The sequence below is a fragment of the Uranotaenia lowii genome, chromosome 2, assembly GCF_029784155.1.
Source record: "Uranotaenia lowii strain MFRU-FL chromosome 2, ASM2978415v1, whole genome shotgun sequence".
Taxonomy (NCBI): domain Eukaryota; kingdom Metazoa; phylum Arthropoda; class Insecta; order Diptera; family Culicidae; genus Uranotaenia; species Uranotaenia lowii.
The window spans coordinates 401,756,337-401,780,318 of NC_073692.1; the positions used below are offsets into that span (position 1 = coordinate 401,756,337).

At 36.7% G+C, this 23,982-nt stretch overlaps 1 protein-coding gene across 1 annotated transcript in view; it reads right to left on the minus strand.

The window, feature by feature from the left end:
* Positions 1–23,982, minus strand: part of LOC129743537 (protein O-mannosyl-transferase Tmtc3) — a 604,084-nt gene that overhangs the window by 323,345 nt on the left and 256,757 nt on the right. The window lies entirely within an intron of this gene.

A 23,982-nucleotide genomic window follows, 5' to 3' on the forward strand; every position in this document is an offset into this window, starting at 1 on the left:
TACTCGAAATCTTAAAGAAATCCGAAAAAAGCACGTTACTGAAAAAAGTCAGTAGATCAGCTACGGTATGCTAAAAAAACATCTATTTTTTACCAGAAAGCTGAATGTGGAAGGTACACGTTGCGCACAAGGATATTTTTTAATGATATTTTTTTTAAATAAAAGAAATGTAAAAAGTGGTTGTTGGGGCCGTACCTTTCCTTCGAAGTGGTTCTATTTATCCTGAAATTCCCGTCGGCTTGCCAACATCGAACCAACAAAAACAAAACTGCAACGGTCCGTGGTTCAACGAAAACTTTCCGCATACATATTTCTCGGACCGATTAGTTAAAACACACGCACGATTTCCATATAACTATACGCACAGTTTATTTATAAACACATAATTTATTTTTTACTTAAAATTTAATAAGACTGAGTTGAACTTAAATTATATGTATTTTTGCTTATTCTAACACGCGACAAATTTAAACGATCAAATATCCGGAGTGGTTGGCAGGCTCAACTCGACTGGTGCGAGTTTCGAGTTTTGCCTTCTACCTCCGAAACCAACAGGCTGCGATGTTTTTTGGCTCCAATACTCTCGCTCTTCAAACTTCGCTGTAGTAGCAGAAACAATACCGGACGGTGATGATCATCTCCAGCTTCACTGTCTGATGATTGCCGGCCGGTGTCATCGATCAGTGACTCGGGTACCAATCCTGGGATAAAAAAACGGTCTGTTGTCGTCTTTTGTCTGGTCGATTGTAGGTCGTTGCTCGCTTGGTCTGGTCCATGTAGAAACACCGGCTCGCTCGAGATCAGCTGGTTTGGATTTTGGGTTTGGTTGGTTGCCGGCTATCAGTGGTGTCGCTAGGGGCCATTTCACTCGTAGACATCCTCACCCACCCAGAAATTGCTAGGATTTCTGAAATTATAAAAAAAACTCCTCTTCGACGAACGTGGGAAATTGGAAATGGGAAGGATTCAGAGCTCAACTGTAGGTGGGTTTTATGATTCGATTGGTTTGATGGGAAGAATGCAAAGTTTTTCTACTGGGCGATCGATGCATCCTTGCGCAGTTTTTAATTTGACGACTCGTACAACTCCATCGCTGCCAGGGTAAGTCTTTTGTACACGAGCCATTTTCCAACGTAGGGGTGGGAGGTTCTCGTCCTTCAGAACAACAAGCATGCCTTCGTTGATGTCAACTGGAGATTTCCACCGCTTGGTCCTTGCTTGTAGCTGGCACAAATACTCCCTCCGCCATCGCTTCCAAAATTGTTGAAATCGCTTTTGAACCTGCTGACATTTACTCAGTCGATTAAAGGGTACATCTAGGACATTTTCATCTGGCACTTCTTGCAAGGAGCTACCGATGAGAAAATGAGCAGGTGTTAGGGGCTCCAAGTCATTAGGGTCGTCTGAACAGGGTGTCAACGGTCGGGAGTTTAGACACGCTTCTACCTGGACTAATAGCGTGTTGAAATCCTCTGGCGAAACCGGTTCTTCTCCCAGCACTCTAAGCAGATGATTCTTGGCTGAACGCACCGCCGCTTCCCAGAGACCACCGAAATGCGGGGCGCTTGGCGGACTGAAGCTCCACTGTATTCCGGAATTAACGCACTCCTTTGCTACTTGGTCACGATGAGAACGATCCCTTAGAAGCTGTAAAAGTTCTCTCATTTTGTTACGGGCACCAACGAAATTCGTACCGTTATCAGATAGGATTTCCGCACATTTTCCTCTGCGAGCTACGAACCTACGCAACGCTTGGATGAAGCGGTCAGTGGTCAAATCTGAAACCAGTTCCAGATGAACAGCCTTTGTGCACAGACAGACAAAAATACAAACGTAGGCCTTGACTGCCGGGCGACGGGGAACGGGTCTGACATAAACGGGGCCGAAATAATCCACACCGCTTCGTCGAAAGGCTGGGGCGATGGTCACCCTGGAAGCAGGTAAATCGCCCATGAACTGCTGGACTGGAGATGGCTTGGCTCTATAACATCTCAAACAACGATGAACTACATTCCTTACGGTTTCTCTTCCTCCAAAAATCCAGTAACGCTGTCTCAAGACACTTAACAAAAGCTGTGGGCCTGCGTGTAGCAGCTTCTCGTGGTGATACCTAATGAGCAACGTCGAAAAAGGGTTCCTAGCGGGCAGGGCAACAGGATACTTTGCATCATGGGGCTCATCAGAATTCCTCAGTCTACCACCAAGTCGAATTACTCCTTCAGAGGACAAGAAAGGGTTATACCAACGCATCGGCGAACTCCTAGACACCGATTTTCCTTCTGCCAATACCTTCCATTCACCCGCAAACACTACCTTCTGAATCTGAGAAATTAGATCGAGCTCAGCATGCTTCAATTCCGACACAGAGAGAAAACCTTTATTTGGTTCTGCTGCTGGGTTTCTCAATCTGCACCAAAGAAAAGTTTTCAGGCGTCGCCAGTAAGCAGTTTTTCGAATAAGGTCAATATAAGACGAAAATTTAGAAATGTAAGTATTAACGAACTCCTCCGTTTCAGAGGCAACAGCAACCACAGTAGTACGACGCAGTTCCTCATCTCCTTCATTTTGAATACAAAACGCTGGCGCTTGAGGCCAACTTTCCGGTGATTCTTGCAACCAGGCTGGCCCTCTCCACCAAAACTGGTTCTCCACGATGTTTGCTGGCGAAACTCCTCTCGATATCAAGTCCGCCGGGTTATCAATGCCTGGTACATGGCTCCACTTGCAACCCTGAGTGATGGTTTGAATCTTCGACACCCTATTTGCCACATATGTCGTCCACACAGTCGGAATCGCTTGCAACCAACGCAAAACGCACGTCGAATCGGTCCAGAAGAACGCCTTAGCCGAAATTTTCAAGGAATCCTTCACTTTTTCGTATTGTTCTGCAATCAATAATGCTCCAGAGAGTTCGAGACGTGCTATCGATTGACATTTTAATGGGGCAACCTTAGATTTCGACGAAACTAGTCTAGTCCAAACTAAACCATGCAAATCTCTGCTGCGAAGATAGATGCAACCGCCAAACGCCTTCTCAGAAGCATCCGAGAAACAATGAAGTTCCAGCTCTATCGGGTTGGGGAGAATAACACAGCGATCGATTCTAATGGTGTTCAGCCAGGACAACTCCTCGTGAAATTTTCGCCAACGCTCACCCACCGTGGAAGGTAGTTGCTCGTCCCAATCAAGCCTATTGCCGTCAAAATTTTGAAGAGTCCACAACTGCTGCATGTAGATTTTCGCCATTGTAATAGTGGCCCCAATCAGCCCTAGGGGATCGAATAACATGGCAATAACAGAGAGAACGTTGCGTTTTGTAAAGTTAAAATCTTCGATTTGAGGCAAATTGAACTGGAACATGAATGTATCCGAACCAGGCAACCAAGTCAGTCCTAATGTTTTGACAGAAGGATCTGGATCCAAATCCACGAATCCAGGAATCGCTAAATTGTCTTCCGGTATACCCTGTAGAACCTCCGACCGATTACAAGCAAACTTGCGTAGTCGAAAACCTCCGCTTTCCGTTATCTGCTCCAACTGCTTCCTAAGCTCAATTGCTTCTTCGAGGTTGCTCACTCCGGTAATGACGTCGTCCATGTAGGTGTCATCCGCCATCGCTTGCGCTGCCAAGGGAAAACGAGCTGCCTCATCTGATGTGAGCTGTTGCAGAGTACGGGTAGCCAAAAACGGTGCTGGCTTCGTGCCGTAGGTCACCGTGTTCAGCTCGTAAACACCTACTTCTTCGTTCGGATTGTTGCGCCATAACACACACTGGAGAGGTCTGTCTTCGGGTTGAATCTCAATTTGGCGAAACATCTTCTCCACGTCTGCCACCAGCATAATCGCCTTCGTCCGACACCGCATAATGATGGACCTGAGGTCATCCTGTACAACCGGCCCGGTCATCAAGACGTCGTTGAGCGATACTCCCGAAGATGTCTTGCAAGAGGCATCGAAGACTACGCGCACCTTGGTAGTCGTACTCGCCTCCTTTATTACCGGATGATGTGGCAGAAAACACCTTCTGAAATTGCCAATATCCTCCGCCGGAACCTTTCGCATGTGCCCAAGTTGATGATACTCCTCCATAAATTCCATGTACTGGCGCTTCAGTTCTGTATCCCTGGCAAATCGACGTTCTGTACCCAAGAGCCGCCGATAAGCGATGTCTCTGGAGCCACCGAGCCTTGACACCGCAACCCTTTTCGTAGGCAGAGCAACACTGTATCACCCGCTTGAACTCCGCTGAACCGTCTGCTCAAAAATCTCCTCACATAGACTCTCCTCCGGGGAAAAGTTCCTCTTTGATCCAATCTCTTCGGATTCCCAAAACCGTGACACCAGCATATCAAGTGTCTCGTTCGCCGAGACGTTGCAGCTGACTCTTAGCGAGCTATCCGGTTGAGAAACACCTCCACATACGATCCATCCGAAGACTGATTCATTGAGTGCTGGCAAATTTGCTCCAAGCGATATTCTTCGACCAGTTTCGAAGAACTCGAAGAAGCACTCAATTCCCAAGACGAGGTCCACGCTGTTGGACTGGAAAAAAGCAGGATCAGCTAGCGAAATTCCCTTAGGAATATTCCATCCCCCAGTGTTGACATCTGCTGTCGGAAGAGTTGCCGTAACCTTGTGTAAAACCAAGAAACTAAGTTCACGAGAATATTCAGAGGTACGAGACTTTACCACAGCGCTGACCTTCTGCTTCACCTTCGTTGCAACTTGCCCAATGCCGAGAATCGAAACATCCACCTTGTTTCGAGAAACCGTTATCCGTTGACTAAGCCGTTGGGTCATAAAATTACTCTCAGATCCGGAATCCAACAGAGCCCTTGCCGGAAGCTGATTACCCATATCGTCTTCAATAATGACCACCGCTGTCGCAAGTAAAACACGAGATCGAAATTGTGAAACTGAATTTACCGATGAACCAATTGGAGCTGCCATGTTCGCCACACTTGTCGAAGATTCCGCTTCTTGATCGTCGGAGAGAGAATCACTCGATGCGTTTGCTGAAACCTGGCCGTTACTGTTGTTTTCAGAGCGGAAGCACACCAGCGAATGATGACGACCACTACACTGCTTGCAGGAGAATTTCGATGGACAATTTCGAGCCTGATGTCCCGTTCTTAGGCAATTTCGGCACAAGCCATGTGTTCGAAGTAGATTCACCCTTTCCGAAACAGTGGAACGCTTAAATTTTGGGCATTGATGAACACCATGCTGTTCCCGTTTGCAAACGATGCATGCCCCTGGTTTCTGCTGCTGCTGATACTGTTGCTGCTGATACTGCTGCTGCGGATACTGTTGCTGCTGATACTGCTGCTGCTGCTGCTGTGAAGCATTGTGGCTGACCCGAACGTATGGTTTCTGCTTCTGCCCTGCTGTCTGCTGATAACCACCCTTCAATTCCAATGCCTTGGAAGGAAGCGCCTCTAGAACCGCAATTCGCCGCCGTATGAACTCCGTCAAATCCCCAAGAGTATCTGCCTCCTTGTTAGCAGATAATTCCTCCCACCCCCTACGCGTAACAGGATCCAACCGTGTTGAGAGAAGATGGACCAACAGAAGCTCCTTGTAGTTCTCGGGCTGCACAACCTGATCGAGGATTTGAACATTCTTTTCGAAACCTTCCAGTAAAGCGTGCAGATCAGCTATTGACTCCTTGGCAAGATGGGGAAGGGTAAACAATGCTTGTATCTGACGTTTCTTAAGCTGCTTGCTATTGTTGTAGCGTTTCAAAAGAATATTCCACGCTATCGTGTAATTTGCCTGGGTTATTTGGAGCGAGTCTATCAGGGTTTTTGGCTCCCCTTCAAGACACCCCTTTAAGTAGTGGAATTTCTCTACTTCACAAAGATCTGGCTTGCAATGGATTAACGAAGTAAATAGATCTCTAAATCCCAGCCAATCTTCGATGTCCCCATTAAAAGTTTGCAATTTTATCTGAGGCAACCGCACGTGATCCATCCCACTATGGCCTGACGACTCGTTCAATCGAACAGTGTGATTGATCGAATCCGGCACCGCAAATTCTCTTGCCCGATCAACCAAAAATGCCTTGCAGAAATAATACTGGTTGCTTAAGTCTTGCCGTTCCTTGTCAAATAAATCGTCGGTCTCCTTAAAGTCATCGTGCGCTTTGATCTGAATTAAAGTGTCGCAAAAGTTTTCCCAAAGATCATCAATTTTACCCAATCGAACCTCAATTTGACCCTGAGTTGAATCCTCCCTGTACCCGTCGACAAACATCCAAATGTCGGAAAAGCTGGTTTGAATTTCCTTCAATTTCACCCGTAAAACCTTCAGCGACGGCGGGGCCTTCTCAGCTGCAGTTGACTTCGGCATTATGATGACGTCAGAACCGGAAAGGATGAAACGTGGGTGTAGATTTCCAAAAAGTGTCCAAAATTCGGCTGAACATATACTGTCCAGCAAATTACCTTAGAAACCCTTTCGTTGCACCAATGGTAATTTGTGGACCGTCACCCAGAAACGAAATTGATCACCAGCTCAAACGCTCGAAGAATTCATCAACAGGCAGGCGAAGAGGAGTAATATGGGATGTAGTATTCCAAAATTTTGCAACGGCTGAACATATACTGTTCACTTTACCTATGAACCCTGTAATGGCGCCGAATCCAGACCAAACGACCAGCGAAATCCAAAGAAGATGACTTGCTCTAACGAGCAGTTCCAAAATTGTTCTGATCACGAACAGTTGTTGCTCATGGATGTTGTAGCACGTTAATTGAAGAGGATAATTTTTATTTAAAACAGTGTATTACCAAACCCTAGCTAATGTGGACATATACTGTTCTATTAATCTCACCCGAGAGAACTTTTTGTTGCGCTGCCTCTTCCTTCGTACTTGATGTGCGATGCTGTTGAAAATGGCGACCTTCGCCCGACACTCTGCGTAGACCTTCGTCGGTATGAACGCAACAGCGCCCTTGCTACTATGGTTCAAGTAGCACCCACACCGAGACCTCCTCAATGCGACCCAGTGCCACTTCCGGACCAGCACCGGATGAGCAGCTCGTCTGCGACGGTTAGTTGAAGCGCAGCAGCTCCCTTGCCACTACGATACCGAAACCGAGTCGCACCCACACCGAAACCTTCTCGATGCGGCCCTGAGTTCCGAACCAAAACGGTACGAGATGGTTTTCGAAGAAACGCAGCAGCTCCCTTGCCACAACGTTGATCGAATCCAGCTATCACTTGCCAGACACCTACTCGCTACGCTAATGCTGATCACCGATCGAAGTAACGCGAACACCGAGGCCTTCTCAATGCGACTCCGTGCCACTTCTGAACCGAAATGCGATCACCGTCTTCTCTGCGATGATGGCACGCAGCAGCTCCGTAGCCACCACGAACCCGAATCCTAGGCGCCTCCACACCGAAAACCTCCTCGATGCGGCCCTGTTACCTTTCACCAGAACGCGATGAACACCTTGTCACCACCGATAACCAAGGGATGATGGTTGCTGTCGAATTCGCCTTTCCCGAGCGATCCAATATCGCCCAGTGTGAACCAACTCCAAGCGGTTCCGTAAATCGTCACGACACTCCGGATAATGATGTCACAGTAGAGATCGAAGAGGTGTGTTAATATCATGCAATCCTAAAACGGCTGAACATATACTGCACTTATGTATAATTACCTGAGAAAACAGGAATCTCCGCACGTGCAGTAATGTTGCGCATGCAACCGTAGGATGAGTAGCCTAATCACCGTTGATCCTCGATTATTCCTCCAGGCCTCCGAAAAACATGCAAAAATTCGGCAGGTGTTTAGCATGCAACACCCAAGCCAAGCCGAACAGTTGCAATGGCGCGCTAATGATGCAGAACAATGCACCTTTGTTCGAAGGGTGCACAATGCAACAATAGTGAATTGTTCACCGCTGTGATGATGGCGTTTTCCCAATGGCGTTTTCCTCGACCCAATAACGCTTTCCTCGAAACCAAAAGGCGCCAAGCCTCAATCGTGCGTTACCGATACGTGTTCCGGGTTTCCGGTTGCTCCCATCCGGCTCGAAGGACCACAATGTTGGGGCCGTACCTTTCCTTCGAAGTGGTTCTATTTATCCTGAAATTCCCGTCGGCTTGCCAACATCGAACCAACAAAAACAAAACTGCAACGGTCCGTGGTTCAACGAAAACTTTCCGCATACATATTTCTCGGACCGATTAGTTAAAACACACGCACGATTTCCATATAACTATACGCACAGTTTATTTATAAACACATAATTTATTTTTTACTTAAAATTTAATAAGACTGAGTTGAACTTAAATTATATGTATTTTTGCTTATTCTAACACGCGACAAATTTAAACGATCAAATATCCGGAGTGGTTGGCAGGCTCAACTCGACTGGTGCGAGTTTCGAGTTTTGCCTTCTACCTCCGAAACCAACAGGCTGCGATGTTTTTTGGCTCCAATACTCTCGCTCTTCAAACTTCGCTGTAGTAGCAGAAACAATACCGGACGGTGATGATCATCTCCAGCTTCACTGTCTGATGATTGCCGGCCGGTGTCATCGATCAGTGACTCGGGTACCAATCCTGGGATAAAAAAACGGTCTGTTGTCGTCTTTTGTCTGGTCGATTGTAGGTCGTTGCTCGCTTGGTCTGGTCCATGTAGAAACACCGGCTCGCTCGAGATCAGCTGGTTTGGATTTTGGGTTTGGTTGGTTGCCGGCTATCAGTGGTGTCGCTAGGGGCCATTTCACTCGTAGACAGTGGTAAAAAAACCGTTCTTTTCATTCAATGAACTGCCAAAATAGTTGAAGTCAAACCTGATAAATTATGAAAACAGGATGGGAAAGATAACATTTCCTGGCACATTTTTACACGCCACATGATGATTAAAATTTTGTTGCAAAATTCTTATATTTTTATAAACTCACAATTCAGTGCTAAGTTGAATATAAGCTTTGGAAAATCTGAGTAATTGCAAAATGACAAAAAGTTCGAAAAACAGCTTACTTTGAAAATTTGTTAAAATTCGGTGTTTCGTATTTTAAAAATCAAAAAATGCAAAAATGTGCAGCATGGCTTCAATCTTCCAATCCACTTTCCAAAATTTATCTGGTGTGATTTAAACTATTTTGACGGTTTATTTATTGAAAAGTACGGTTTTTACATCACATTTTTTACATTTTTTGTGGTTATTATCTTAATAAATTTAAAAAAAAAATACATCCTTGTGAGCAAGCTGTTGCTTCAAGGTTCAGCTTTCTTGGACACTAAGTTTTTTTTAGCATTCCATATATGATCTACAGTATTTTTCCGAAGTTCGTTTTTTCGGTTTTTTTCTTAGACTTTGAATAACGGAAAACTGAAATGTTGCAACTAAAAATTGACTGAGAAACCAATATGAGATACATAACGAGATTTCTGAAACTTTAAATGTTGTACAAATTGGTTGAAAAACAAGAGAGATATAGCTATTTTAGTCAGTAGTGTCATATTGACACTTCAGGAACTCTAAAGGGAAAACATTTCTGGGACGGATGAGGGTTAAGAATAACTGTTCAAATTTTTATGTGTTTTAAAATAACTTTCCTTTTTTCTTCAATTTTCAATAATAATTTTCATGAAGGCGTTTTCTACAATAAGGTCCTTCTAAAACAATGTAGTGGGTTTTCTGTTTGATTTCAATGTGAAGGAAAAAAAAAATAAATATGGCCGAAGGGACGCCACCCCCCCATGAGGGTGCATCATAAGCACGCGATATATTCTACTTTACACTCAAAATGATAAACTTTTAATCAAATTTTGATGATGGAGTAAAGTAATTCGATAGTAACAATCTTGACAAAAAACTAACTTCAAAGCCTCGAAAACTAATTCCAAATTCAGAATTCACCTACAAATTATCAAAATTTACTCACTTATGGACACATTCATTTCTTAATACTTAATTTTATTCTGGTTCCTTACTATCAAAATAAAAATTGTATTGGTTTTTTTCAAATTTCGGATTTGGTATCCTGTTTAGGATTCTTGTTTTCAGTTGAAATCATCAAAAAAAAATTAAATATAAATCTGTGTTATAAATCGTAGTTTAAATTTGGTTTTACATTTCCTACAAAATTTGATTCACGATTTTTGAGACTCATAGACATTTTTTACATTTAATCAGTATTATTCCGAATATGAAAAAAAATATAGTTTTTAAAAATTTAGTTTTTCATACCAAATTTAGATTCTAAGTTTAAAAACTTTATTCTTAAGATTAAATTCGAACATAACAAAGCTTCAAAATAACGATATAGATTCATCATTCTAAATTTGTTTGTTTTATTTAGATTTGCAAGTTGGAATACATTATTGAAATAAGGAATAATAATAAATTCAGAAACCGTTTTTATGTACATTTCAGAAAACGTATTGAAATTCCGAAACTGATAGACAATTCAAATTTTTAATTCAAGTTCAAAATTCAGATTCAAATTCAACATGTAAATGGGTTTCACAATCGAAATTTAATCATCAAAATGACTATTTCGGTAAGGATTTAAATTGAAAAAGATTGCAGGATGATAATTCTGATTGTTACTTCGATTTTAGAAAAGTCAGTTCGTTTGCACAATTCAACTGAAAATGACAAAAATTTAATAGGAGTATAGTTCATTCTGCAAAAAATCCTTCCACAGGAATTGATGTTTAATGAAAATGAATCGATGATAAAGAAACCTTCTCTTACAGAAAGTATTTTGAATTTCATATGTTTTGGCATATTATTCAACATCATTGATATTGCAGTATTTTCAAGAACCAAATTTCAAACTAAAATATTTTACTAAAATCGATTTTGCATAGATCAGATTTCTATTTCAAAGTTTAAGTCTTTTCCTTTTACCTTTGAAGATTGGATTTATTTTTGTTATTTTCTTACGAAATCGAAGGCTTTCTTAGAAAAATAAACTTATTGTAAGTTCCAATCAAATAAGCAAAATTAAGCTGGCAAGATTTCTCGATTTAGCTCAGACCCCTGGATAAATTATTATAACCCGGATAAATTATTTAAAAAAAATTGAAAAAGGTTAAGTAGCCCTTATATTGTTTAAAAAAACAATTTTTCAAACATTTTATCGCATAATAAAAAAAGCATCATTATAACTTTCAATTTTGTCGTTCAAGAATGAAATTTTACAAGCTCAATTGAGTCAAATACATACAAACGATTTTTGGAGAGACTGAAATACGATTCAAAATCTGAGTGTGTTTTTCTTCGAAAAAAAATATTCGATTTTTTTCCTTGATTTTTGTTTAATAGTTCTTGGATTTTTGTCTAATTACTCCGAATATTGCCTGGATTAAAGTTTGAAATTTGAAAATAGAATGTCCGATTTTTGCCAGGTTTTAAATAAAATAGTTCGGATACGTCGGCAGAACTTCTAGAAATTTAAAGCTAAGTTCACCAGATTTTGATGCAAAAATTAAGATTTCAACCATCGCTAAAAAATAGTTTCTTATTTTGATACTACAGGATTCATTATACAAATTCCAATCATCATTTGGAAGATTTTCGGATGTATTTTACAACAGTTTCTAATTAACTAGAAACACGAACTTAAAAATGAAAAATCAAATAGTTTTTTAAAATTATAACAATTTTGATTTTTTTAATTCCTGCATTTTTAAGCAAAAATGTCATAACAAAAATTGGTCACCAAAATGGGTGGAGTTTCTTGAAAAAAATCAGATCAAATTTCTTTTGATTTTTGTGATCCATTGAAGTTTTCTGAGGTTTACTAAGGCTACTGTTTAGTTTTACTGAGTTTCTAAGTTTATACTTAGTAAAGTTGTTTTTGTACTGACAATTTTGCCAGTTGAATTTTGCTTTGCTCCCATAAAAGACTAGAAATAATATTTTGGGAACGGATTGCAGATTACTTTGGATTTGATCTTATTTCTTCTTATTTTAAAGAAAGAAAAAATGAAAACTATTCTTCATCTTGAACAGTAAGCAACTATTTTAACAGTTTAAAAACCTTACATTTGGTTTTAACAGAAATGGTCAACAGTTTTTCACAAACGCTTGTGATGAAATCATACATTTTGAATCGAAAATTGACCGATAATGAAATCTGACATTGATCGTGAGAGTTTTAGCCAATTTATTTCTAAACCGAATGTAGGAAACATATGAAATTAATGTTAACACTAAACATATCGAAACTTTGTAAATAGTTACGAAAAGTCCGGGGGTCAAATGACCCGTAACACTTTTTATTTGCTAAAACTCTCTTGTATCTCAACCGATTTTTAACAAAACTTATAGTATTGGAAAGCTTGTGACGTGACTTAAATATGAATTCCAGACAATGTTCAGCTACAATCATTAATTTTAAAGTTATTCTAAGTCTAAGAAAAAAAAATCCTTGAAACATGCGTCGGGAAAAGGCTTTAATTAAGTTAATCAGTGCTCGAGAAACAGAATCACTTAGTGCCTGAGAAAGCTGAAAATAGAAGATATTAGTTGCACATATGGAAATAAATTTTCTATTAATTTCTTTAAATCGTGGCCACAAAAAAACAGTAAAAAAAGGTGGTGTCACAATCGAACTTTATAATGAATCAGCCGCCAAAGATGTTCCAGTAACAAAATAAAAATTTTGAAAGTGAATTTGAAGATTGACTTTATTTATTACATTTTGGCATTTTTAGATTTTTAAAACACGCAACACTGAATTTTTACGACTATTCTAAGGTAGCTTTACCATGCAAAAATGTTTTCAAGATCTTTGGGCGTTGTATTTTTGTTTACATCACTGTTTCTATTTCAGTGATAGAAATCGAGCTATTTTTGCATTACAGCATGCGAAAATAGAACATGTTTTGTAAAAAAACTGAACTAAATTGAAGATCTTGAAAATGTTTTTGCATGGTAAAGTTTTCAAAATGAGCCACAAGTGTCAAAATTTCTACCACTTTTTCCCAACACCAGTGCACTTGTACTAAGTTCGTGAAAAGAGATAGCAATTAGCGAAAAAAAATTTATATTATAGTAATTGTAAGCTTTGAAATTAAAAATAATATTCAAGGCATTTGTTAACGCGAACAAAAGTGGTTTTATTACGATTGAGAATATTCAGCTATATTCGATTGAAATCATCACATTGGCGCAGTTCGTGACAAGATATATTAGATAGATTAGTAAATTTATCTGAACCCAAATCTTAACCCAAAGCTAACATAACAAGAATAAAAAAAAATCATTGCGTTTTTTTATGCCATACAAATTAAAAGACAAAAGAAAAACGAATCCCAAATGTCTTCAACAGAATTGCTTTCGATAAAATTTGTCAACTGCAACATTGACCTTTTCCTCGGCCGCTTTAAAAATGTCCTGTTTACTAATTCATTTGTATCGTTTGGCAAGTCGAGCGTGTCAATTTGTACCCAATTTGACCAGTTTTGGGTGTGCTGCTGACAGACTTCCCTTTCCAGTCTTCGATCTGTCACCCTCACACATTGAGGGTTCATTTTCCATTGTCCAAAATGGGGGAATTTCAGAAAAAAACAATCCTCCGGGAAAAAAATGAGAACAAATCTATTTGTTTAGGACCGAAAAACGCGCCGCGCGGATATCAACCCTCATCATCATCATTATCAACATTCACATCGTCATTACAGAGTTGCCCTTTTTGTGAGAACACCCCCTCCCAACAAAAATGCTGAACCTAGAGGCAATTTTCGGTTCCCCAATTTCCCAACTAAATAAGTTTCTGGACCCCTTGCGTAGGGGTTCTCTTCGAGGGGAGGTTTCCAAACCGGGGGAAACATAACTTATGATGGTCCTGGCATAAAACTTCGGAGCCCAGTAATGACCGGTCCAATTATGTGGCACCACCACTAATTGTTCCCGAAATTGAGTCGTTTTCCTGGAACTGTTTGTCCGGTTTTTAAAATGTTGATTACGGAAGGATTTCCTTCAACAGAAATAAAACTAATTATTTCAGACAATGGGAAATGCAAATTTTATGTCAAATGGGCAAAATTTTTGTCTTCAGATTTCTTTGAAACTTAAATAAAATTATTTAAGTTATGGAACCTAGTTTTCCCTTTTTTTCAAATAATTTTAATAACTGTTTCAGATTTAAAGTCGTAGCATTGAATTTCCTATTTTTGTCATAAGCTTTGACCGAAATAAATTCATCGGAAACAAAACAAAACCAAATTTAAACAGAAATAGATCCGATTCACAGCATCCGGTTATCAATGGATAACAATTAATGCGAGTCAAATGAACAATGTTTATCGATGCCATGATACAACTTTTTAAAATTTTCATTCAATTTGTATGACACGTAAAAAAGACAAACAATCGATAGCTCCAATCGAGAGCTGCAATTATTAACACAGACCAATTTGTATCCAAATTCAACCACATGCTCTAGGTTGCAATTATCAACAACCCCTTTCTGCTCTCCGAAATTAGGTCGTGCATAACGATCTAAAATAAAAATAAATGCACTTTTCATCGATTCCCGGGTACTCTCACACATCAAGCGCTCAATTGGGGCCGTCGCTCTGACGAATTTGCAATTATTTTATTGAGTACAGAAGAATAAATATTATGAATGAGCTCGACCTAATTAGCCGGGGTGATACTCCGTAAATAAAATTCTTCAATGAAACGTGCATCTGCTGCTGCTGAAGTGGATCTATAATTGGAGCGATTGGGAATGACCGTTTCGTGTCACAGTTTGTGATGGGCTTAACATTTCAAAACGCTTTATTATTTATCCAGGGGAATGAGTTATTTTGATTTTGAACACCTGTTTCGAAAAGAATATTATAAATTTTATATGTGCTTCATTACACTAAATTTAAAGTTTCAAATTTTTAAATCTCTCGATTAATTTCAAATAGGATTTGGAAATCTCTAGTTGTTACAAACAAAATTCATCAATTTTCCGATTCAGAATTCGCACCCTGCAGCGAAATCTTTTGTATTGCTTTTCAGTTGACTTTGCATGCTCTTTTCACATGGTTATAAAAAACTCTACCCCATCATTCGTCACACCATCATTTTTTTACTCCATTTTAGAACCACCATCATCGTCATGCAACTGCCGAAGCCCGTCAAAGCTCAGTGATGCCAACGCCTTCCAAATTCAGAGGCACCATTAAATTTTCACGGAGAAAACCCCTCTAGGCCCCAGGAGGAAACGAGGACCTCAATCAGGAGGAGCAACTTTAACAACGACTTCCTGCTGGATCGTTGTTCCGATTCGGGAAAATTCTGAGAAAGGTGCAATTTTTAGCGAACGCGAAAAAACCTGAGAAAAGGAAAGTGCAAATCGGAAATTGCATTTTGACGCCAGTGTTTGTAACATGCAAAAAAAAAAATCACCGAATTCAAAAAGAAGTCAGTGATCTTGAGCAACATAAGGATCATTTTCAAAAGGGGTGAGAAATTTCAAAAGATTTCAATTTGCATTAACTTTTAAAGAAACTTATTATTGAACAAGACTTTTAGAAGTTCCATGACTGATATTCAATAGATAAGAACCAAAAGTGCAAAAACGCTATAATATGATAAAAATCAAGAATCGAGATGCATGAGATTTAAAACTTTAACTTCAAGTTTTGTTTTTTTTTATTCCTTACCACAGATAAGAAATCGATAACTTGTGGAAATTTTTTTTTTCAAATGTATGAAACAAAATTAAAAGCAAAATGAAATGGCTTTTAAAGCAAAAACATGTAATATATCTCAACCCTGGAATTGGCAAGAAAACATCTTTCCAACAATGTGTAAATAATTTGGGATCATATTAAAGTTTTGACTGCTATCTCGAATCTTCTGGTACAAGAAAATTCTTCAAAAAACAGTTATTCGACTTTTTCTTTGCTGCGCTGTTTCTAAATTTTTTTACTAAACCAATTCCCAAAAATCAAATTTCAGTTTTTTCTCGTTAGTTGTATTATTATAAGAACATTCTTTGTCTCTCAAAAATCTCAGTTCATCAGTATATTAAAATAATGGCAAGGATGTTCAGAATCTATGCCTTGGGTCATTTTGACCCGAACAGCTTTGGTTTGTTTGATTTTTTTTGTTCCGATTATAGTCTTTTTACCGCGTTTATGACATTTGCGACTATATTTCAACGGACCCTATATCACAAACCCTTTTTTGTTTACGATAACCCTTTTAAATATTCATCAAACTTTCCTGCTTTGTAATATTTTCTCTGAAATAAAAACTTATCTTATCAGCTTATTTTATCAGGTTAGCTTAAAGTGTTCTATGTTTCAATTTTTGAAGACACAAGGATCAAGTTTATGTTTCTCGGCATGAATAAACAAACCCTATTTTAAATCCTTTAGAAAAAGAAAAAAAAAATATTGGGAGATAGAAAGCTAAGGAAAACAATTATTGCTATTCGTATTTGTTTCGAGTTATCCATTTTAAATGAAGAATGATTAAAACAAATATAAAGCAATTGATGAATGCTCTTGATAGCATCGATACTTATTTCTTTCTGAGAGAATTAATAAAATTTGTCAGATTTCCTTCAAAAGAAACTGAAAAACAGATTGGTAGACAAGTGACAATATCATCATAAAAAAAAATTATTTATCAAATAATTCTGATCTACAGATCACATATAGATACAAAGGATGACTTAAAATTAAATAATCAAGTATTTCAGAATATTCTACTTTTCTACAAAGTAAGATCAGATCAATCAAGTGTTTACTCTCTGGAGCCACTATTTCACATTTTTTTTTCACATATTAATGATGATGCTTTTCAAATATTTAATTTCAAATTGATTTAGTCGTAACATAAGGTTTGAGTTTATAAAGAAATCGTTTAAAAATATACAAATATTTTCTGATAACTGTTTTCAAAAGATAACCAGTTCAGTTTTCAAACATGATTCGAAACTAGAGCAAAATACACTTATTTTTTATGATAAAGGTGCCTTTAGCTATGCCAAATTTTAAATGAAATTCTCAAAATTTATTGAAAAATTTCAAGTTTTAAAGCGAACTTCAAACAACTACAAGTTTTTTATGTTACGTATTGAAATCATCTACACTAAATTAAAAATACCCATACAGCAGCTGGGAAATTTGAATTTTGACAACTCAAAACCAAATTTGTACAGATATACATTTAAAGACTTGAAATCAAATTAAAATAAACAAATTTACACTTTTATCACCCAATTTCAAAGAATGCTCTGTTTAGCTGAACTGAGAATCAATAATTCCAAAGAAATTATATTTAGATTTGGGATTCGAAATAACAGTCTGGCGTCAAAACGAGATATCTTGAATTTGATTAAATACACCTGGAGAATGGTTTCCAAACAAATTGCAGTCAATTTTCCATTGAAGTGATAAATTTTTGCATAGGCCCTTCAGAAGCGTAAGACTTCTATTATTAATTGCTAAACCTCTAAAACGCAATGTTTTGCTGAAAAAATCACAGAAGTCTTATGATTACATACCACTTTTGTTCTTCGAATAACTTTATCGTTTAGAAACAATTTCACTCTCCAAAAAAATTGCAAAAGCACATGATCCAAATAACTAGATATCAGTACTTTTTAGGTAGAAACTATTTAACCTATATGTCGATTTCTCGTCATTTTTCCAAAAAAAAAAACCCTTGAGACGTGTTTCAAATTTTTTTTTTTACATAACATCTTTTTTTTAAAGGAAAACCAGAGTAGTGGAAAGTTATATACCTTACTGCCAATAGCCATTTCAGATGAAAAAGAACACATAAACCAAGAATTTCTGACGCGACCAAATTAATAATTTTGTTCAAATAGATCAATTTTCAGTTTATTGTGTTAAGGTTTTCTTTAATGTAGCTTTTGACAACTGCTTGTCAAACAGTGGCCATTTGAATGGATTGTAAGATTAACAAATTTTGAATCATTCTACGCAAAATTAAAATAAAATAGGTATTGGCTTGGGTTTAATGCCGATTAAATGAAACCCCCGGGTTTTAAAGGGTAAATGAATTAAAATTTTTGATTTTTTTATTTTATATTGATTTGATTATTTTGATTTGATTATTTGAAACGTGATAAAAATGAAAAATTAAAAACTTTGAAATGAAGGGAACCAATTTGTTTTTTTTTCTTGTAATTGTTTTTAAGTAGATTTCAGTTTTAAATTTCTCGAATCACTTTTAATTGCAAGACCCGATTATGATTGAAAATTAAATTTTCTGAATCTGAATATTAAATTTTAGAATCACACAAGAAGTTTAAAATATCCACAACACAAAATCCCTAGCTCACATTTTTCACTAACTGTTCGATTCCTTGATACCACAAAATTCATTTCTGTCAAAATAGGGATACCAGACGTACCCTTTACAGAGTACATGTATTCTTTCCGATCGAAAAAGAAGCGTACTCTTCTTTTTGGAAAATTTTACGAAATGTACGCTTTTTTTGGTTGAAGAAATTAAATGAAATTTTCTCATATAAATTAATTTATTTCTTCCGATAAATGAAGATTGTATTCTAATAAATACAAAAATTCAACTGTTTATGCATTCGTTTCACAACACTTCAATTTTGCTTCTTTTGTAAAATTTATCAAAGGATGGCTTTCTATAGAAGGAATAACGAGTAAATTCACGATTCCAATCTAGATTTTTCGTTCAAAATTAGTGGCTTTGAATTCATTATCAGACATCATTGATAAATAAGTTATGGAAATCCAAAATGAATTACAACATGAAATTTATTTGTGTGTGTGTCCTTTTTAAATTAAAAATCAAAATGCTATCAAAAATAACATGAAAACATCTTCTTTTTAATTTTGTTTCCAAACTCGACTGACCCGACTCGATCGACCCACAATAACCATATCGTCAATATTGTTTCCAGATCATTCACACAAGGAAAATTTGAATAAAAAGTTACTATCCAGTTTCAGATTTGACAAAAAAATTGATCATTTCAATTGCAATTTATTTAGACTCTACATTGAAGAATAGAATAAACTATCAATACAAAATAACAAATGTTTAGGTGCCTAGGTTTGATAAATGTTGTGAAAATTTCAGCGCTATGATATCAAATATTCCCTCAGATTTTGTCCATCACCTCTAGTTTTGGTGCCATGGCTCATAAAATTAAAAAAATCAGAATTTTTACTTTTTTTTTACTGAATTTCAGATAAATGAAATAATTGTCCTTTAAAAACTAATAACTGTCTTTAAATGTATTTTTTTTAACGAACACACATATAGGATCGCAGTGAAACTTCGTGTTTCTTTGAAAGGACCTAAATTCTACTTAAGACTAAGGCGTACATCTTTCAAGGGTATAATGGCTAGTAGGGGAAAGGTTTCCTAAATGGGCCTATCGGGTTAAATGACCCTACGACTGTTTGATGAAATGGCTGACTAGACAGCTTATGTGACCAATGCATTTTGAGGGTGATACGCTTAGAACATAAGGCAAGAAAGAATTTCCTGAATTTACAAACCCAAAAAAATTTAAAAAAACATACAAGGTTTTGATACATTTTGATGTAATATTTCGACTTTTAAGAATTATACGTAAAGAAGCTTAAAACAAAAACTAGGATGGTTTTTGTTTCTTACTCAAATGAACTTAAGAAATTAAACATATTTCAGCTTTTGTGGAGGTTTAATAATGATTATATAGTGGAATAATAGAGTGTTTCTGTTTGCCCCCATCATGTTTGTAAAATGCCTCCATCCTAAAATAACAGGTTAAATAGAATAAATAAATGATTTTTATCATTGAACCTTCTAATCTAAGCTCTGAATAACATCTTAAGAGAGAATTGAAGATCTAAAAACAGATTTGATAAAGTTTTTCTTATGGATGAACTGCCTCCATAGTATGGCAGCCCTAACTTTTGTTTTATTCCATAAAATTATAATATACATAGATTTTTATAAAACTTCAGCTTTGTCATACGGAAGTTATTACTTTTTAGCAGTTTCAATGAAATTATACGGAAATATTGCCCAAAAAACATAAATTTAGTTAAAAACGTAAATAAGCGCATTTAGCCGGCACGGTTTGAGATTCGGCATTTTAGACAACACTTACAATAAAATCATTTTCTTGGAAACAGAATAAAATTTTAACAATAAAAATTACTCCAATGTATAGAAAACAGATGCCTGCACACGTGTATATAGTTTTTGTACACAAATTCGATGTGATATTTGATAAAATCAGTGTTCTGCTTAATAGGCGCATATAGCCCGCTCCTCCCCTATCTTACAAATGCTAACACCACCAGCCCACAGAAAGAGTACTATGTATGCCGTGTCCGAGACTCGATCTCATGACCTCTGGCTTAGAAGACTGAAACGCTATCCTCTAGGCCACGGTCGACAGCTGAATCCTTTTTTTTTTATTGAAGGATCAAGATTTAGCCAAGATTTTCTAATTTTAGAAATTCAATGCTTTGGTAAGATAAAAATGTAATTCGACTATTTTTAGGATATTCAATTTAAAATCATACAGCTATTTTTTTTCTGACATCACAAAAGAACGTTTGAGATTTTTTGCTATAAATGATTTTAATGTTCATCTATGTAGAAGACTGCTGAACGATTGGATTTCAAAATACCTGAGATTTATTTTGGTTAAAAATTTCTAAGAAATTTGGTCAAATTTCTGTTTTATCCTAGAACTGTAAAAAAAATCTAAATGAAGCTTTTTTCAGATTTCTTAAATGATCAACTTTTATGATGACATGCAGTCATCGAGAAAGTTGATCATTTAAGCAAAATCTTTATTTTAAATGTCTTCGTAAAATTTTACAGCTTTTTATAAAAATGCACAAATTTTTCAACACTCCCAAATAGGTCAGAATCAGCTCATAAATTTTTTGCACCAATGTAACTTTTGTTGCCTTATGCAATCAGCAATTGGGCTTTCATTTGATATATTTTTAATTATTTCTTGAAAATTGTTTCAAAAGTTTATGCTTTATTGGCCTTTCAAAGAATATAAAACAATTTTAATTTTATTTCCTCTTTGTTGCTTTTTTGTTGATATTCTAAACAAATTATTAATATTTCATTTCAATCGTTTCAGATTAAATATAGTCTTAACATGAAGATATTTCTTTATTTTATTCCAGAACTAAATAAAGATTAACAAATAAAATTATTGGACCACAATTCACAATGTGGAGTTGATAAAAATAACACGATATATTCCACTCTTTTTTTCAAAAAATATATCAGAATAGTAGAAAAAAAATATCAGTGTTTTAAAATCAGGTTTAAGTGCATAGCCATTTGAAATATAGCTTAACTCAAATATTTGTTTAACGAACGTGTAGGGTATAGAGTTAAGTTTCGTTTTAATTACCTTGCACCTTGCATGTGTTTAAATTGTTGATTAAAATCCCTTGAGAAAACAAAGGCACCTATGAAGAAATTCAAGAAAAATAGATAAGTATTTGAAAAGTTTCTTAATTTTTTCTGCTATTCAACAACATGTGTACTATTTTCATTTATGAAATGACATTGATAACAAAAGATTCCTTAATGAGTTCATAAGTAATTATTTTATGACTTTCTGGTTTTCACCCTTTATAAACTGCTATCTGACACGGTGTGCTTTGCTACACCTTCTAAAAATCAAAACAATTGCGTGAAAATAATTTTATTATAAATTTATTTTCGATATTTTCAAATGAGATCTTTTACATCAAATTATTATTGGAATACAAAGAAGATAAGATTCTCTAAATTGATTTTTTTAAACTGGACCTGAAATTGATTTTCATTACTGGTTTTAAATTTGATATTAAGAACTCGTTTTTATCTTCCTTTCTCCCCTGTAATGTGGGGAGGGTTCACGAACTGCTATAACGAAAATTTGTGTAACCAAATAACATCAAATTTCTCATATGGCTCCATTTGCTTGATAAGTTTTCGAGCTAAACATACTTTCCTTTTTCCGGTTTCTCCTCTGCAAGGAGGAAAGGTCTTGAATCTTAAAAAACCTCACATGTTAAATATGGATTCTCTAGCTTGATAAGTTTTAAAAACTATGCGTTAACCATTTCATATAAGAAACATTTCTTGTATTGAAATACTTTTCCAAATTTGTAACCATCTGCTAGATGAGCACTCGAGTTCTTTAAAAAATTGTATGAGAGCTCCCCTTCCCCCTTCCTATCAAACCAGTGGAAGGAGCAAGAAGCCTTAGACAATCATAGAAAAAAATTCTACTGAAATACCCTCTTCTATATTATTTAAATAATAAGTTCTCCAGCGATTCAAAAATATTGCATAAAAACCTCTCTCCTCCTTCCTCGCTTAACGTATTAGAAGGGGAAGGGTAACATAAAAAAAAACATTTTTCGTACTCGAATATGGTTCCATGATTAATTTGGTTTTCTATTCGATTAGTTTTCGAGCAATGTATAAAAGGGAGACCCCTCCCGTCTTCTCAACTCCCCGTTAGAAGGACAAATGGGTCTCAAACGTGACTCTTAGCGTTATAGCTTCCTATGTGAAATTTAGATTCATTTGCATGATTAGTCATCGAATAATGCTTTAAATTGTATGGAAGACCCCCTCCATCCTTTGTTTCTCCCCAATCGAAGAGGGTGGAGTCCCAAATAATCATAGAAAACTTTCTCGTACCCAAGTATACCCATTGCAATTTGGAACAATTTTCGTGATTAGTTCTCGAATTTTGCAAACAATTGTATGGGAGGCCCCTCCCTCTTTTCTATATTTTCAGTGTAAAAATGGAGGAATCACAAACCAACTTTAAAATATGCTTCCCACCCATATTCTCTCGCATGCCGAATTTGGTTCCGTTTGCTTGATTATTTCTCGAATTGTGCGAAAAATGGTATGGGAGGCCCCTCCCCGCTTCCTTTTTCCATTGGACGTAGGGAGGGGTACCAAACAATCAAAGAGGTACGAAGTATGTGTACCGCAAAACACTCCCATGCCAAATTTGGTTCCATTTGCATGATCAGCTCTCGAGTTATGAAAACTCATTACATATATTTAAGAGACCCCCTCTCCCCTTCAAGGAATAGGGAGGGGTCCCTAGCCATTATAAGAACCTTCCTTGATCTCCGATCTCCGATCTCTTGAAATAACTTGGTAATTTGTACAGTATCGTTCATAATTGTATAGAAATTGGAAGCACGCGCACTGTCACTTCGACTATGAACTTCCATAACGTTTTACTCTGATGATATTTTTTGATATTTTTTTTTGCGATAGATAGCTCAACAATCACACTATTTTATCACATAATTTGAGCTTTCTGGAGTTTGTATGGCCTGAGATACAGTAATTCTACGAAAATCGGACTTTTTAGACTCTTTTAATTCAAACTGCTATATCTCTGAAATTACGCAAATTTTGCAGAGTGATTGTTGAAATATAAGGCTATCATGTCTGAAGTTTTCGAAAAGTTCTATCGATGAGATCAAAAGTTACGTGAGGTGCAATATTTCAGGCATGGATCTAGAAATGCGATTTCTATAGAATTTTGGACGAATGTTTTCATAGGAAAATCATATTCTCTGTTTAACAACCAGTACATCTATTTCAACCAAAAATTCAAAACAATATCACGAGATTCTGATTTCAAAACACAAATGGATCCTTAATTCAATTTTTTTTTCTTCATTGCTTTTGCCAGACATTTTTTGTCTGATTGGTGGAGGAAACGATATTGTTCTCGTGAATCGTCCAAAATTTTATAGAAATCGCATTTCTAGGTTCATGCCTGAAATATTGCACCTCGCGTAACTTTTGATCTCATCGAAAGAACTTTTAGAAAAATTCAGACATGCTAGCCTTATATTTCAACAATCACTCTGCAAAATAACCTATACCAACAGTGTTGGTATGGGAAACTAAAAGCAATATAACGTTTGTAGGTGATATCTCAAGCCAATTCGTCATACTGGATTAAGTTTTTTACTGCATCGAAAAATGTAAAA